The following is a 14,109-nucleotide window of genomic DNA, read 5'->3' as shown; positions in this document are numbered from 1 at the left end:
CTTTATTAGTAATATTCATACTTGAGTGAGTACATGCATTGAGCGCATTGTAAAACGGGAGAGCACTTGTAAATATGATGGTGTCATTATTTCATCAAAATCTAGTTTTCTTTTCTCTTCTAGGTGCTTCCTTTGATCATGTAATATAACTCGACTACGTCAACATGTGTCTTAACTAGCTCTTCTAGGCGCTTCCCTTGATCATGTAATATAACTAGGCTATGTTAGCCTGTGTCTTAACTAAAAAAATTCATATTGGAGGCACAACAATAGTCAATGTCACCAAATCTAATGTACATCTCAAAATCATGGTAATAAGTGATTGCACCCCTATAAAGAGCTTAGCGAATGTAGTCTAAAAAAGTCCTTGAGTCTTTTTGATTCCATATGTGGTGAGAAACTGTGATCACAAATACTTGCCTTTTGAAGGACTTTGGCATCATGTAAGACATTGATGTGGGCTAAAAGGTATGATTGAGGTCATGTCTCTATACCATCTCTTTGTTTAATGAAAGTTCATAGATATGAAAGTGTGGTAGCAAACAACTTGATGGCTAGAGCCTCTAACCTTGATTAAAGCATGATCAAAGTTTTGTATTTAAAGGTGAAGACTTTCCATTAAAGGCATCAAAGAAAGAGTATGAATGATGTTATATGTGTATATTGTATGCTATGAAAAGCAAAGCAAATTTTTAAAAACATAAGGTCGAATGTTTAATTATGTTGAATCTCCCAATGTCATGTTGCTTCACTTCCATGATGCGAAAAAGGAATATGGGATGCAATATATGCTTGCTTGATGTGTCTACACTATTTGTGCAATGATTGGGCACGATTGTAGGCAAGATTAGATGAGCATGTATGTCGTGCCATGGGTAGGATTAGGTGGGCACGGCCCTGGCAACGTGTCGGACACACATGCAATAAAGGGGTCCATATATGGAAGAGGGCCAAGGGCTTATATATATAGGATGGTTGGGAGGTTATTAGCATGTCTGTCTACCCTATGGTCTAACATTGGTATCAGAGCTAGGGGAGAAGGAGGGGGAAGCATGCATCGTCGTGCGTGAAAGCAAGCTCTTTCTCTATCTCTCTCTCTCTCTCTCTCTCTCTCTCTCTCTCTCTCTCTCTCTCTCTTCATGGAAGCTCCGACAGGAAGGGGACGAGCAGCATGCAAGATCGAGGCTCTGGAAAAAGCTTGGCGTTCTTTCTTTCTCTCAGAATCGAAGTGTTCTTTCTCTCTCTCTCTCTTAGAATTAGGTGTTTGCAGGATGCAGGCCCTGCAGACTCGAAGGGAGCAATGGTTTTTTTTGGTGGGAAACTGTGCTTGCGAGAAGGAAGGCCGCCGGCGGACCTACACCAAATTGGCAGAGGCGGGTGTCTACGGCATCGCAGGGCTGGCTTGGGGCAATTCGCATCACTGTGGGGCTCCATGTTGAACAACCCAACTCATCGCAGGCCTCGATTTGCTGATGGGCGCAAGGCCGCCATCGCTGTTAATAGTGAATTATTATTATTTTTTGTTATTTTGCATTTCACGTTTGCAAAGGTGCCCTGTTTTGGGGCACCCACATCGGATAAGGGCAGGGACCCATGTAGCATGGCATGTAACCATGCATGCATGGATTGCATGCCACCAACGTCATGGATTTTTTATGCTGCAAAATCAAAGCATGTGGCTCGGCAAAGACGATAATGCTCATTGATTTGAGGATCTTCGACGCATTGATCTTGTGTAAACAATGCTTGTTACAGACATACAAGGATGTCATCGGCAAGGCTACAACCTACCATGGTAGGGACCCTAGTTACGTCTCCAACTACATCTTAAATACTCGAGCACGGCTCGCAATTCAACAGGGCATCCGCAAGGATCCGACAAGCTTTCCATGCATGCTTCTACATCCTGGCAAACATTGACAGCACGGCAGGTCAAGCCGCAGGATTAATACAGTATGCTTCTATTCTCCATTTGTTTGGCAAATGTTTCACAACATGCTACATAGTTCTATCATGCACAAGAGGAGAGTGTACTTTGAGCATGGCTTGTCACAATAACCTTAAGCACTGATTTTGTTAAGAATCACTGCTTGGTTGGAAGACCCCAGTCAAGCATGGCTTGAATATAAAATACTTTCGATTAGAAGCATGGCTTCTCTCGAGTATCTAAATCGAGCACGTTTACATTTTGGGTGCAATGCAAAGGTCTAGAATCTCACGGAGATTGGCACAACCTGTTGCTAGCCGAAATGAAGGGAGCCAAGTTGCTCCGCAGGGCTGGCTCCTTCTAACAAACGGTGGAGAATACTTACCATGCAGCAATATTAGCAATTTCAGGTATGCTTTGCAACTGCAATTAAGCTATATGTCTATTGCAGGTACTTTAATGATGTTTGATATAATATTTGACATGGTTGTTTAGTTGCACACGTTTGACACAATTGGTTCTCTTTTGCCATGATATATTTATGGCAGTAGCAACATCTATTGCCTACTAGAACAAAAGTATTTATGTGAAGCAAGGCTTCAATTTGGGCATTTGGCATTGACAATTCCCACATTGGGAATAGGCTATGAGCATACAAATTGGGGAGGATTTGTCAATATGTCTACAGTGGATGTTGATGGTACCCGCGACAACTCTCTCTTGCACAGCTGAATTGGCTATGACCCAAAATTGCGCAAGTTTTTCCTATGCCATTTCAAGACCACTGGTTACAACAACGACCAAGCTAGCCAATTTTAAGTTCTTCTTATTTTTCCATGTTTACACAAATTTGGAGAAACTGGTAAAATAGGGAATATCACCTCACAAAATATCTACCAGTATAGACTGTGCAAGGCACTTCTGGTTTTTGCTCTCACGTTTGAGGCCATTATTCTCGCCAAGGGTTTACCACTCTGCATGCAAGGCATGCTAGCCAGGTGGTATGACCTCCACCACTTTTTGGTTTATGCTTCCGCTCTAACGCCAGACACTTTGTCAAGGACAAGATAAGTTCTGGATTGTTTAACATGATTTTTGTGTTGTTGACAAAACACAACAACACTAAAAAGAACCTAAAACTCGGACTTAATTCAAAAGCAAAGCGTTATCATTAAGTCACACTGGTGTCTTCACAACCACATACGCAGTACGTGGGTCAGTCTGTGACTTGTTTGTGTTTTTCTGTTACCTTTCTCGTTGAGAGAGTCATAGCAAAAAACTATTGCATACTTATAGGATAAGCTGCACGTTAGGTATAAGATGCACAAGAGCATGGCAATCAACTATATAGGTCATAGTCATTTAAGGAAATTTCCTCAGCCCAGCATGCTCTTCTTTTCTCTCTTTCTTATTTTTCTCAAAGAATAATGAAAACTTTTTAACAATATTTTGATACATGTTTTGCTCGTGAGTCAATCTAAGCCAAGGTGCTCTAACTCTCAGCTAGTAAGTGGCCAAGACACCACTCCAATTAGTCTTCATTGGTTCCTCGACCTCTATAAAGCCTAAGCTAGAGGAGCCAATTCTTGACAAATTGGTAAAAGGTATACAAGAATTAAATTTGAATTTAAAAGCTGTAAAACTTGAAGCTTTAAGTGCAAAGGGTTCTACATCGGACCCCAGGAAACATCCTCCACGTAGAGATTAGGATGATCAATGCATATAATTTGACAATTCAGATGATAAACATAAAGATTGTGAAGATTTCAATGAATCTTACAAGAAATATGTGATTTTTTGGAAGGACAAATGATCCATATCAAGGCAACTAGGGAGTCTCTCCACTTGAATTTTGGAAAAGGTGGTATGAAGAAGCTAGTGGAGGAGAAGTAGCATAATTTTGCTCTTATTGAAGCATCTACATATGGGTTGCTAATATATAGTATGGATGATGATGGAGGTGTAAGAGTTAAGGGAAATTTATGGCCTCATGCTTTGAAAACAGTGGAATCGGGCAAGGTGGCTCTCACAAGAAGCTATGCCGAGTGGAAAATAGCATTTGGGAAACTACAAGGTGGTCATATCCAATGGATTCTCTTTTGGTATATGCATTTATGTCAAAATCTTGGGCTAATGAAGCTATAGTGGAAAAGAAGCGTAAAAGGGATGAAGATAATGTAGGGTCATCAAAGAGGACTACAAGGTCTAACAGTAAAAAGGAAGAGGAGCCTACTCCCATGCCTACTCCTAAAGTGGTTATGGAAGAGGCGTCAAAGGACAAGAAACAAGGTAAGCCCAAAGGACCTTCTCATAAATTAAAATCCCCAACATTGAATTGGCTACATATTTAAAGAAGTTTTTTGAGTGTATCGTCAATAGCAAGGTGGAGCTCACATTGGGTGACATGTTGGGGATAGAAAAGCATGACCTTCATGAAGGAATCATCATCATCATCAAGATGAAACACTAGGTGCAAGTAAGTAGGAATTTGATTTAGTACAAAGCCAAATGATTTGCCATATTAATTCAATTTATTATTGCTTTTATAACAAAGAATTTAAAGATGAAGGGTCAAAAGTTGTGGTGGTTTCAAATCAAATTACACCTGAGGTAAGGCATGTTCACTTTAATGATGATGGAGATGAAAAAATTGTGCCCAAGAGACACTTTTCAAGAACTCATTGGGCTAGAGAAACAATGGAGGCTATTGTGAAGCTTGGTGACACTAATAAGCCGGTCTTAGAACTTGTTGATCATGGATCAAAAATCAATCTTATGGCAAAAAAATTGCACCAAAGGGAAAGTGGACTATTGATATGGAGCATGTTTGGCATATTTGAGTTTCCAATATGCTTCTAGACAATCTTGATTGTGCATGTGCAAATGTGCACGTAACAATTGAAGATGTTTGTGATGAACAAAACTTTTTTGTATAGGAGCATTTCTCCTATTCACTCATATTGGGGCAACCATACATTACAGATGTGTGTGGAAACAAGGATGAGCCATCATCCTATACAAGAATTCGCAGTCAAAATAGTAAAAGAGTTGTTCCATTATTAATTGTGTGTGTTGACCATCCCAGAAATAAAGATAGTTTGCGTGATCATCCATTGCCAAAGATACACAAAGAGTTCAGAGAACACGGGTTTGCTCAAGATTTTCTGGGAGTGCCATTATAAAGCAAGATTACGGTGGTACGGAGAAGGAAACTTCTTGCCAAAATTTCTTGACCAAGAGACTTTTTTTTCAGGATTTTTCGGACTAACATATTGAAGAGTGGGCATGCACGGAGGCATGAGTACAGTGTTGTGTGAGGATGGAGAGCATGGAGTGGGTGAAGCATAGAAGGTGATTTATCCTCTCATGCTTCTTATTTTATATTAAGTGAGTAAGTAATGATGGGTTCGTAACACGAGTCTGGCCAGTTGGTGTGAACCCCAACAATCTCCCACTTGTAGACAACATGGCCCAAGTGGCCTTTGTATTTACAACCTATACAACCATGAAGCATTGGAGTGGCTTCATCCTATACCCATCATCTCAATGAAATGTGCAAACTACTCTTAGGTTAAACTCTTTGTGAGAGCATCTGTAGGGTTGTCATTTGTATGAACCTTGATTATCTCAATGCTCTTACTAGACAGTATATCCCGTATCATATGATACCTGACCTCTATGTGTTTTGAATCGGAGTGAAACATGGGGTTCTTTTCCAATGCAATAGCACTCTAAATATCACAATGCAGCACTGAAGTTTGATAAATGCCAAGGTCTACCACTAGATGAGCTAACCATACAACTTCCTTGCTAGCACCAAAAACTGCAACATACTCTGCCTGTGAGGTGGAAGACGAAGTGCAATCCTCAAGACATGATCTCCATGACACAAATCTTGTAGCAAATAGGAATACATAGCCAGACATGGATCTTTGACTATCCACATGACCCGCATAATCCGCATCCGTGTCCTCACTAAGGGATGCGTCATTTTTCCAAAGTGTAAGCACATGTTTGTTGTACCCTTTAAGGTATCTCCAATGTGTTTCACTACTTTACAATGCTTCCTGCCAGGATTTGCCATAAATTTGGTAACCACTCTTACTGCAAATGCAATGCCTTGTTTGGTGTCCACCATGGCGTACATAAGATTGCCTATTGTTGAAGAGTATGGCACCTTTGCCATTTCTGCTTTCTCATAGCATATTAGATTTGGGAGCATCATTCTCGCTAAGTGTAGACTATGGGAACATGTGTAGTTGAGCATAAGTTCATTCATTAGTATTTGGGATGGATTTACAATTCTACAGTATATATTTCGTTAGAGCCCAGTCTGGGTACCTATAAATAGAACCCATTACTTCATTTTGTGGGCTAGTCATTCTAGAGTCTAGAGTTACCCTTTTGTAATCATTGAGAATTTTCTTTGAGCATCATTTAGCTCTTTGTAGATTATCTGGTGCTGGGTGTACAATTTTTAGTATCCAAATAGATATCAATTCCAGTCTCTTGTCTTCATATTTCCATCTTAGTCTTTGTCTGGTTTGTCTCATATCTGAAGTCTGAACCTGAAGGTTGAACATCTGATCTAGTTTGATTGACTCCAAGTCTCTAACCTAGAATAGCTATCAAAAGTGACTAGCTCATTCCATTTTGGCAATCACAGTGATGAGCTAAGGCTCTTGATAGGGAACCTATCTCCTTGTTTTTGGGGTTTGGAGTAACTGAAGTCAACAATGCCACCCAAAAGATCAAGAAGAGGAAGGAGACCAACCACAATGTTCATGGAGGAGCAAGATCACGTAAGCACAATGACTAAGGAGTGAAAGTGAGGCTCTGGCAATGAATGCAACCTTGAGAATGACATGGATGCTCCCCTCGACCAGAGGGAGGCTGAGGGACTCGGGGGTTCCCAACATTCAACTCAATCGAGGAGACGGCATTCAAAGAGAGCTGAGAGACACTCTCGGTTGCATGGATCTCAGAGGGCAGATAAGGGCAAATACAAATATCAGACTGTAGGGAGTGGCGGCATCAAATGGAGTTGCAAAGTAGCACACAAGAAATTTGAAAGGAAGCATGAGACGGACATATCCATAGAAATCGACGATCAATACAACAATAAGTGGGATGCAGATACTAACCATTATAGCAAGCATTGCACTAGAGAGCAAAAATCAAACTCAAAGAAGAAATCCAGACACATGGACCATGATTCACACCATCACCAAATTGGACACACTATGCACTCTATAAATATGAAGATTGCTTTTCCTATATATTCAACTATAGAAAGAAGGATGATCCCAACATTCACATTCACACATTCAAACAATATGGTGAATTGAAGGAAATTGATGAAGATGAGTGGGGAGAATATTTTCCACAGACATTAAAGGATGCGGCACGGAAGTGGTATTACCACTACTCAACCTCTGTTAGCTCAGAATGTACAACAAGATGATCAAATCCTTTCGTCTCAAGTATATCGACAATAGAGGTGATGAAGATATTTTATGCAAACTAGATAAAATTAAGCAGTGAAAGCTCTCAGTCAGAAGCTATCTTGGGAAAATCAAAGAATTGACTAGGCAATTGAACGATCCTCCCTCATAGAAAATAATGAGAGCTTGGTTCCTTAAGGGTTTTAAAACCAAAAAGCTCCAGGAATAGGAGGTTCCAACACCAACAGAGAAGTTCAACGACTTTGTACAAGGAGCATTGAAGCTAGAGCAACATGCAAAGAAAGAAAGGGGGCCACAAGGGACTAAGAGACTCCAATGACATTGAGACGTCAACTGAGGAGTCAGAGTCCAACACTAGATCTAGTTCGTTTGATAGTGAGTCAAATGATCGGGTTAGAGGAAAGAAGAAAAGATCTTGGACAAGGAAAATTGAGGCAATGTAAAAGCAGATTGCAGAAATTTCCAAGATCAAACCTTCAATCGACAAAGTAGAGACCTAGTGTTCAAAGTGCAAATCAAAAGATCACATGTCTGATGAGTGCTATCAATGTACATATTGTAAGGCATTTGGCCATGTCTAAAATAACTACAAAATTACGGTACATCATTTTAAGAATGTCAATGATTGCATTAACGAACCCAAAGGTGCCAAAAATAGATCGAACATCTGGTACTAGAGAAAACAAGGCTAGTACCTGTACTGGGCCTAGAAGAGAGTTGTATCAGATCACCAATGGTCAAGGACAAGATAGAGCTAACTTCCAACGAAGGAATTATAGCTTCTACACTTGCAAAAAGTATGGACACTTCATGGCCCAGTGTCCAAATAGTGTAAAGCCAGAAGGATCTGAACCGGAAGCCAGCTAAACTAGTTCTAGAAAGAGTTATTACCAAAAGTGTTGGAGTGGTGATCGAGGATCTACTAGATGAACCTGAAGCAAAGCAGACTGAAGAGGCTTGGAGATGGAAAAAGCAGCGGGCTACATGGAGAGCTAAGGGAAAATCTAAGGAGGTTGATGAGCGGCAAGAGTAGAGAACTCTCGCACCCAAGATCACAGAGGATCTGGTTAAGTAGATGCCAGAGCAACCTAATTTCTCTAAGGTTGGAACCATCCAAAGGCTGACGCCACAATTTTCAATAGCTCAAGAAAGTAATCCCATAGAAGGACTAGTATGGTATGGAAAAATATAGTCAAGAAATGGATGAGTTAGTGACGACCTCGATAGAGTGCCTAGAGGAGCAATACGGCAAGTTTGAACAAACTTGGCCGGGGATGAGAACACAGAACTGAGGAAAAAAAAGGCTCAGGGGCAATCAAAATCCTCACCCAAGGGTCAATTAGCCACCAGATGCTCAGGTGAGAGACATTGCAAGGACAATCAATTAAACGAAAGGTCTTCCAATTTAGACAACAGCTTTGGCAATGAGCAAGATGAGATTTATGTTAAGGTTTGCAAGACCATTCAGAAGCTAATTGTCAAGTTAGACGATATCAGGTGAACCCACCAGACTACAAAATTTATCAGAAGGAAGAGAAAGCAAGCAGTTGAAGCAATGGCCATGGACCTATCTACCATCAAAGACAATGAATTGCTATTCATCCAGGTAGATTATAAGATCCGTAAGCAATGGGAATCTTTATTAGGTGTAATATTGTATGGCAGAGCAGGAGTGAATATATTAGGAGAACATGTCAAGCAAAAACTCAGTATTCAAGAAATGAAACCAACGGCATTCCGGATAAGAATGAGTGACCAGCGAGTTGTTGAGGTCACTGGGTTGGTGGAAAATTTACAAATAAGAATGGGGAAAGGAAAAGTTCAAAACCAATTTTCTATTGTGGGATGTGCAAGGAGCATATAGCATGCTATTGAGCAGATCGTGGCTTAGGATTGTTGGAGCCATTCACAACTATGTGAGTCAGATGTTGACCATTCAAGGGTCCAATTGATGTATCCAAGTAAATACCAACAACATTAGGAGCTGAAAGAAATCCATGAGACTAGAGGAGCTCTGTAGGAAGTACGGGACAAAGAATATTGAGCGTATACTTGCATATATGAACATATTTCCCATACTAGAGATTGATATGAATGCAGTGATGGTGGATAGGGGTCAAGCTGAGAGGCAAAGGAAACAATATCCAAAAAAAATATTGAGTCCAATCTAGGCAAGAGGCCAATAACTTTGGACAACAAAATATCGGTTGAATCAGCATAGGACATAGAGGATTCTAGATCAGAAGCAGATCAAGGGTAGACCAATGCAGAGAATCCTAATCGAAGCACTGAATGGATAGAGAGGGAGGCATGGTTAGTTGAGTTAGGGAATCCATTCAATGAATATGCAACAAGAATTTGGTCTGATAAGGAGGGTTGTGAGTCACTGGCAAAAAGGAGAACCAAATTGGTTATTGCCAAATGACCAAGAAATAGAAGAATGAAATCTCGGTTCAGAGGATAATCCTAGAATGGTCAAAATTAATAAGCATCTGAAACTAGAGATCAAGGAAAAAGCCAAGCAACTATTTCAAAAATAGAAATATGTGTTTGCTTGGGAACACACAAACCTGAAAGGCATTAATCAAGAGGCTTGTCATCACAAGATACCACTCAAGACAAATGCGATACTGGTACTACTCTAGCGATATTGAATGAATCCTAATTATGCCAAGGAGGTGAAAGAGGAGATTGACAACCTATTAAAGGTAGGATCCATAATAGAGGTAGCAAGCAGTGACTCGTTATCTCCAATAGTGGTTGTGCCAAAGAAGAATGGGAAGCTAGGGGTGTGTGTCGACGATCAAAAGTTGAATGCCCAGACAGTCAAGGGCCCATTCCCACTTCGCTCATGGATATGATGTTGGAAGAAATAGCGTGCCACAAAATGTATAGCTTCATGGATGGCTACACTGGCTATAATCAGTTGATAATTGGACCATAAGACAGAGCAAAGACAACATTCATCATTAAATGGGGAGCATTCATATACCTAGTCATGCCATTTGGAGTGTGTAATGGTCCAGCTTACAAATCTGCCATTCAGACATTGCTTACTGGGCAAACTATTCAACTTCTATGTTGATCATTAGGCTCTCATATTTTTTACAAGCAAGGTAATAATTCCGAGAAGACAAATCAAATGGATGATGTTCCTGATGGAGTTTGAATTCAAGATATTCCACAAGCCGAGCAAGACTAACTGTGGTGAGAATTTTCTGTCTAGAAGTACACATGGCATTTCAACAACATTGGTGAGGGATGATCCAGTGGATGTGGAGTTGTTTTAGAGTACATCTGCAGATGGACTAGATCCAAACTGGCAGGACGTATATGATTTCATTCAGTTTGGGGAATTTCAAGAGGAATGCTCCCAATCTAGTAAAAAGGCACTGTTTATCAAGAGTTTGAAGTTCGTTATCATCAGAGGAGCATTGTACAGACTCATAATTGATGGGGTGCTTTGATGTTTTGTGGCTATGCAAGGAAGGATGCAGGTTATAACCTAAGCTCAGAATGGGAGCGTAGAAGGACACTTCCCACTAATATCACTCACAAGAAAAAATTTCAAGTAGGGTTATGGTGGCAGAACATTATGGCTGATGTTAGGGCCTTCTACAAGACTTGTGATATTTGTTAGAGAATGGGAAGGCCAACAACAACAACTATGACTCCTTTGACCACCATCTAACCATCAAGGGTATTTATGAAGTGGAGAATGGATTTCATGGGTCCATTCAAGAAAGTTACCCCAAGGAAGAAACTGGCCATATGTTATGTCAACAAGTGGGTTGAAGCCAAGGCATTATCGGAAAAAAAATGCAAAGTCAACATCATGCTTCTTGTACGAGCACATCATCTGTAGATTCAGATGTCCCATTGAGATACTTTAGACAAGAGAACACACTTTATCAATGAAACAATTCATATTGTCACTAAAATATTTTCATCAAGCATTGAAAATCCACACCTTACTATCCCAGATGCGACAGATAGGATGAAAGTAGTAATAAAATGATCAAGACCATTCTGATGAAGATTGTTCAAAAGGAGCCATATCACTGGGATGAAAAGCTTCAAACAACGCTATGGGAGTACCGAACAACTCACAAGGTAACAATGTGTATGACTCCATTCAAGATGGTATATGGCACAAAGGCAATAATGCAAATGTAGTTTGCAATTCCCAGCCTCAGATTGGCAATCAAACATGATATGGATTTTAATGCAAATTTGAAAAATAGGTTGGATGAGCTACTAAAGTTAGATGCAATCGGACAGAGAGCCATGTTGGAACAAAAAGCTGTACAGCAGAGAAGGAATTTCTGGCATGATAGCAAGATGAAGGTTTGGGAATTTAACAATGGAGACTTGCTCTTGTTATATTAGCCAAAGTTAGACCCTAAGAAACCTAATACGAAGATAGTGTGGTCAGGACCATATGAGATAGATTGGGTTTTCTCAAATGGCACAGTCAGACTTAAGGATTCACTGGGATTACTGTCGCATGGGGTCTACAATGGAGCCAAGATTAACTTATATTGTTCCAGAATAGAGGAACCTCCAGCACCAATGCAACACAACAGAACAAGACCAATTCAGAGTCAAACGAAGAGCCTTTAGACATGTCCAACATTACACTGGAGTTAGTAGGAATGGCTGAGGGTTAGAGCCATGTTTGAAACTGGAATCATATAGGGGAAGATCCAAAGATAATTGGTTCTCAGCTCATAATGGTAATTGGTGGGCTATTAAAGACCAAATCTTTTGGGGAATCTTGCCATCACTCATTACCAGGACAAACCAATTCATGTGCACCACATCAAACACGGTGGACAAAACCTCGAGGTACCAGATGAGTGGTGCATTCATGGCTATGATAAGGATAACAATGAGGCATGTTCACAATCCTCCCCTCATTCCTCCACATCTCGTGCACCTTGCACCCTGTCTTGAAGAGCACCCTGCACCATCACGTGTGTCACTTGCACCCACATCTATTGTTATGCATGCATCACCTTCTCCATGACCTTGCCCAATGCCTGCTACATAGCTCAAAACCCCATCTCAACCTATTCTTGTCTCACATCATTGGTATCATCAAGTGAATTCTCCTTCTCAACAAAGACTCTCTTGCAAAATTTAGACATGGTGAGGGGCAGCTAATGTCACAAGCTATACAAATTTCCATGGATGACAAAGAAGCAGAGATTGAAAAGCTCCTTCACCCCGTGGAGAAACAATGTTTTGTATCCCATCAAAACATTGGGAAATACATCTTTCAATAAAGGGAAAGAGTGGTGCTCACAATTTGGGACATGGAAGTGGTGGTAGAAGTCATTAGGATTGCCTTTGACATCGGTACCATTCAACAGGTAATCGACACTTTGAACTTTGATACTGGTGCAATCATAATCAATGGTAGATCATTTCAAATGATTGTAGTAGCTTTGTCCCATATGCTACAATTATCAGTTTCTTCAAAGCCTTAGCCATGTTCAACCAACAAGGTTAATTCTTTTTTGAAAGAAAATCCTCGGGCTAAGAAGAAAAGAAAGGATCGGGGACATGACATCCCAATTTTTGCATTTACATACAGACCAACGTATAAGTTTGCAGCCGAGGCGATTAGTCTAAAGAATAACCCCACCTATGCTTTGGAAAATCTTTTCAGTATGTTGTTGGCCAGAACAAGGGCTAATAATCTCAGCCCAATACTATTCAACAACGTTATGATTCAGATATCCAAGGTAAAGACTCAAAATTTGTTTGAAGCCTGGTATGCATGGAAGTTTTTGTATTGGGCAACATGCGTTCCAGCACATGTGAATGCCACTATTGCTTGGGCAAAAGTTAGAAGTGAAGCAACAACAACCGATTAGAGCAGTGAACAAGAAAACCAACAAGGGAAGACAATTGAATTGGCTTTGGTCATTGTTGGAGCAAAACAGACTATGGAACAGTCAACAACGGGAACATCAAAACCAAAACCAAAGAAACAAAACATCAGAGCTGATGCCAAAGCAAAACAGAGTGCAAAATAGTCAGCATTTGAACATCAAAGCCGGTGCCAAAGAAACTACAAGACACACTTAATCTCCGGGAACAACCCAAGGCCAAGCAGAAGATAGTGCCAGCAGCCACTAAAACAATTTTATAGCCATATGCTAGACAAATGCAAGGCGCATTGACAAACAAGGCCAATGAACTGCCGGGCTCACCAACCAAAAAACCATAGTAGAAATAGTAAGGAACATGGTCAGGCTAGTACACCTAAAAGGGTCATTGTGGTGAGATCTTCCACTAGGCATACAATGTTGGACAGGCTACATATGCTACAAAAAATCCTGTGAGTGGGAAATTGATTATCAACACCTCTGGGAAGTTATCGGTATCATACCAAACTCTTGTGATAATTACATACAAAATTAACCGGACTGTTAGAGAAACCATTGCAGATAGTTGTGTCTCCACCATTCAAATAGGGTGGAACATGATAGTGAACACAATCAACCAAATGATGGAAGCTCAAGGCTCCATCCAACATTTGGATCTGAGCCATCTAGAAGCTAAGTTACAATAGGCTAAGAGCAAAGTTGAAGAATACAAACAAGAAACATTATGCCTTAAGGACGTTGTGCTCAAACTGCAAAAATTGACCAGGAAAAGGACGAGAAGATAATGTAGACACAACAAAAGAAGTTAGAGAAATTGAAG

The sequence above is a fragment of the Adiantum capillus-veneris genome, chromosome 6 (genome assembly GCF_014529385.1).
Source record: "Adiantum capillus-veneris isolate H3 chromosome 6, ASM1452938v2, whole genome shotgun sequence".
Lineage (NCBI taxonomy): Eukaryota > Viridiplantae > Streptophyta > Polypodiopsida > Polypodiales > Pteridaceae > Adiantum > Adiantum capillus-veneris.
This window is presented reverse-complemented; position numbering follows the sequence as displayed.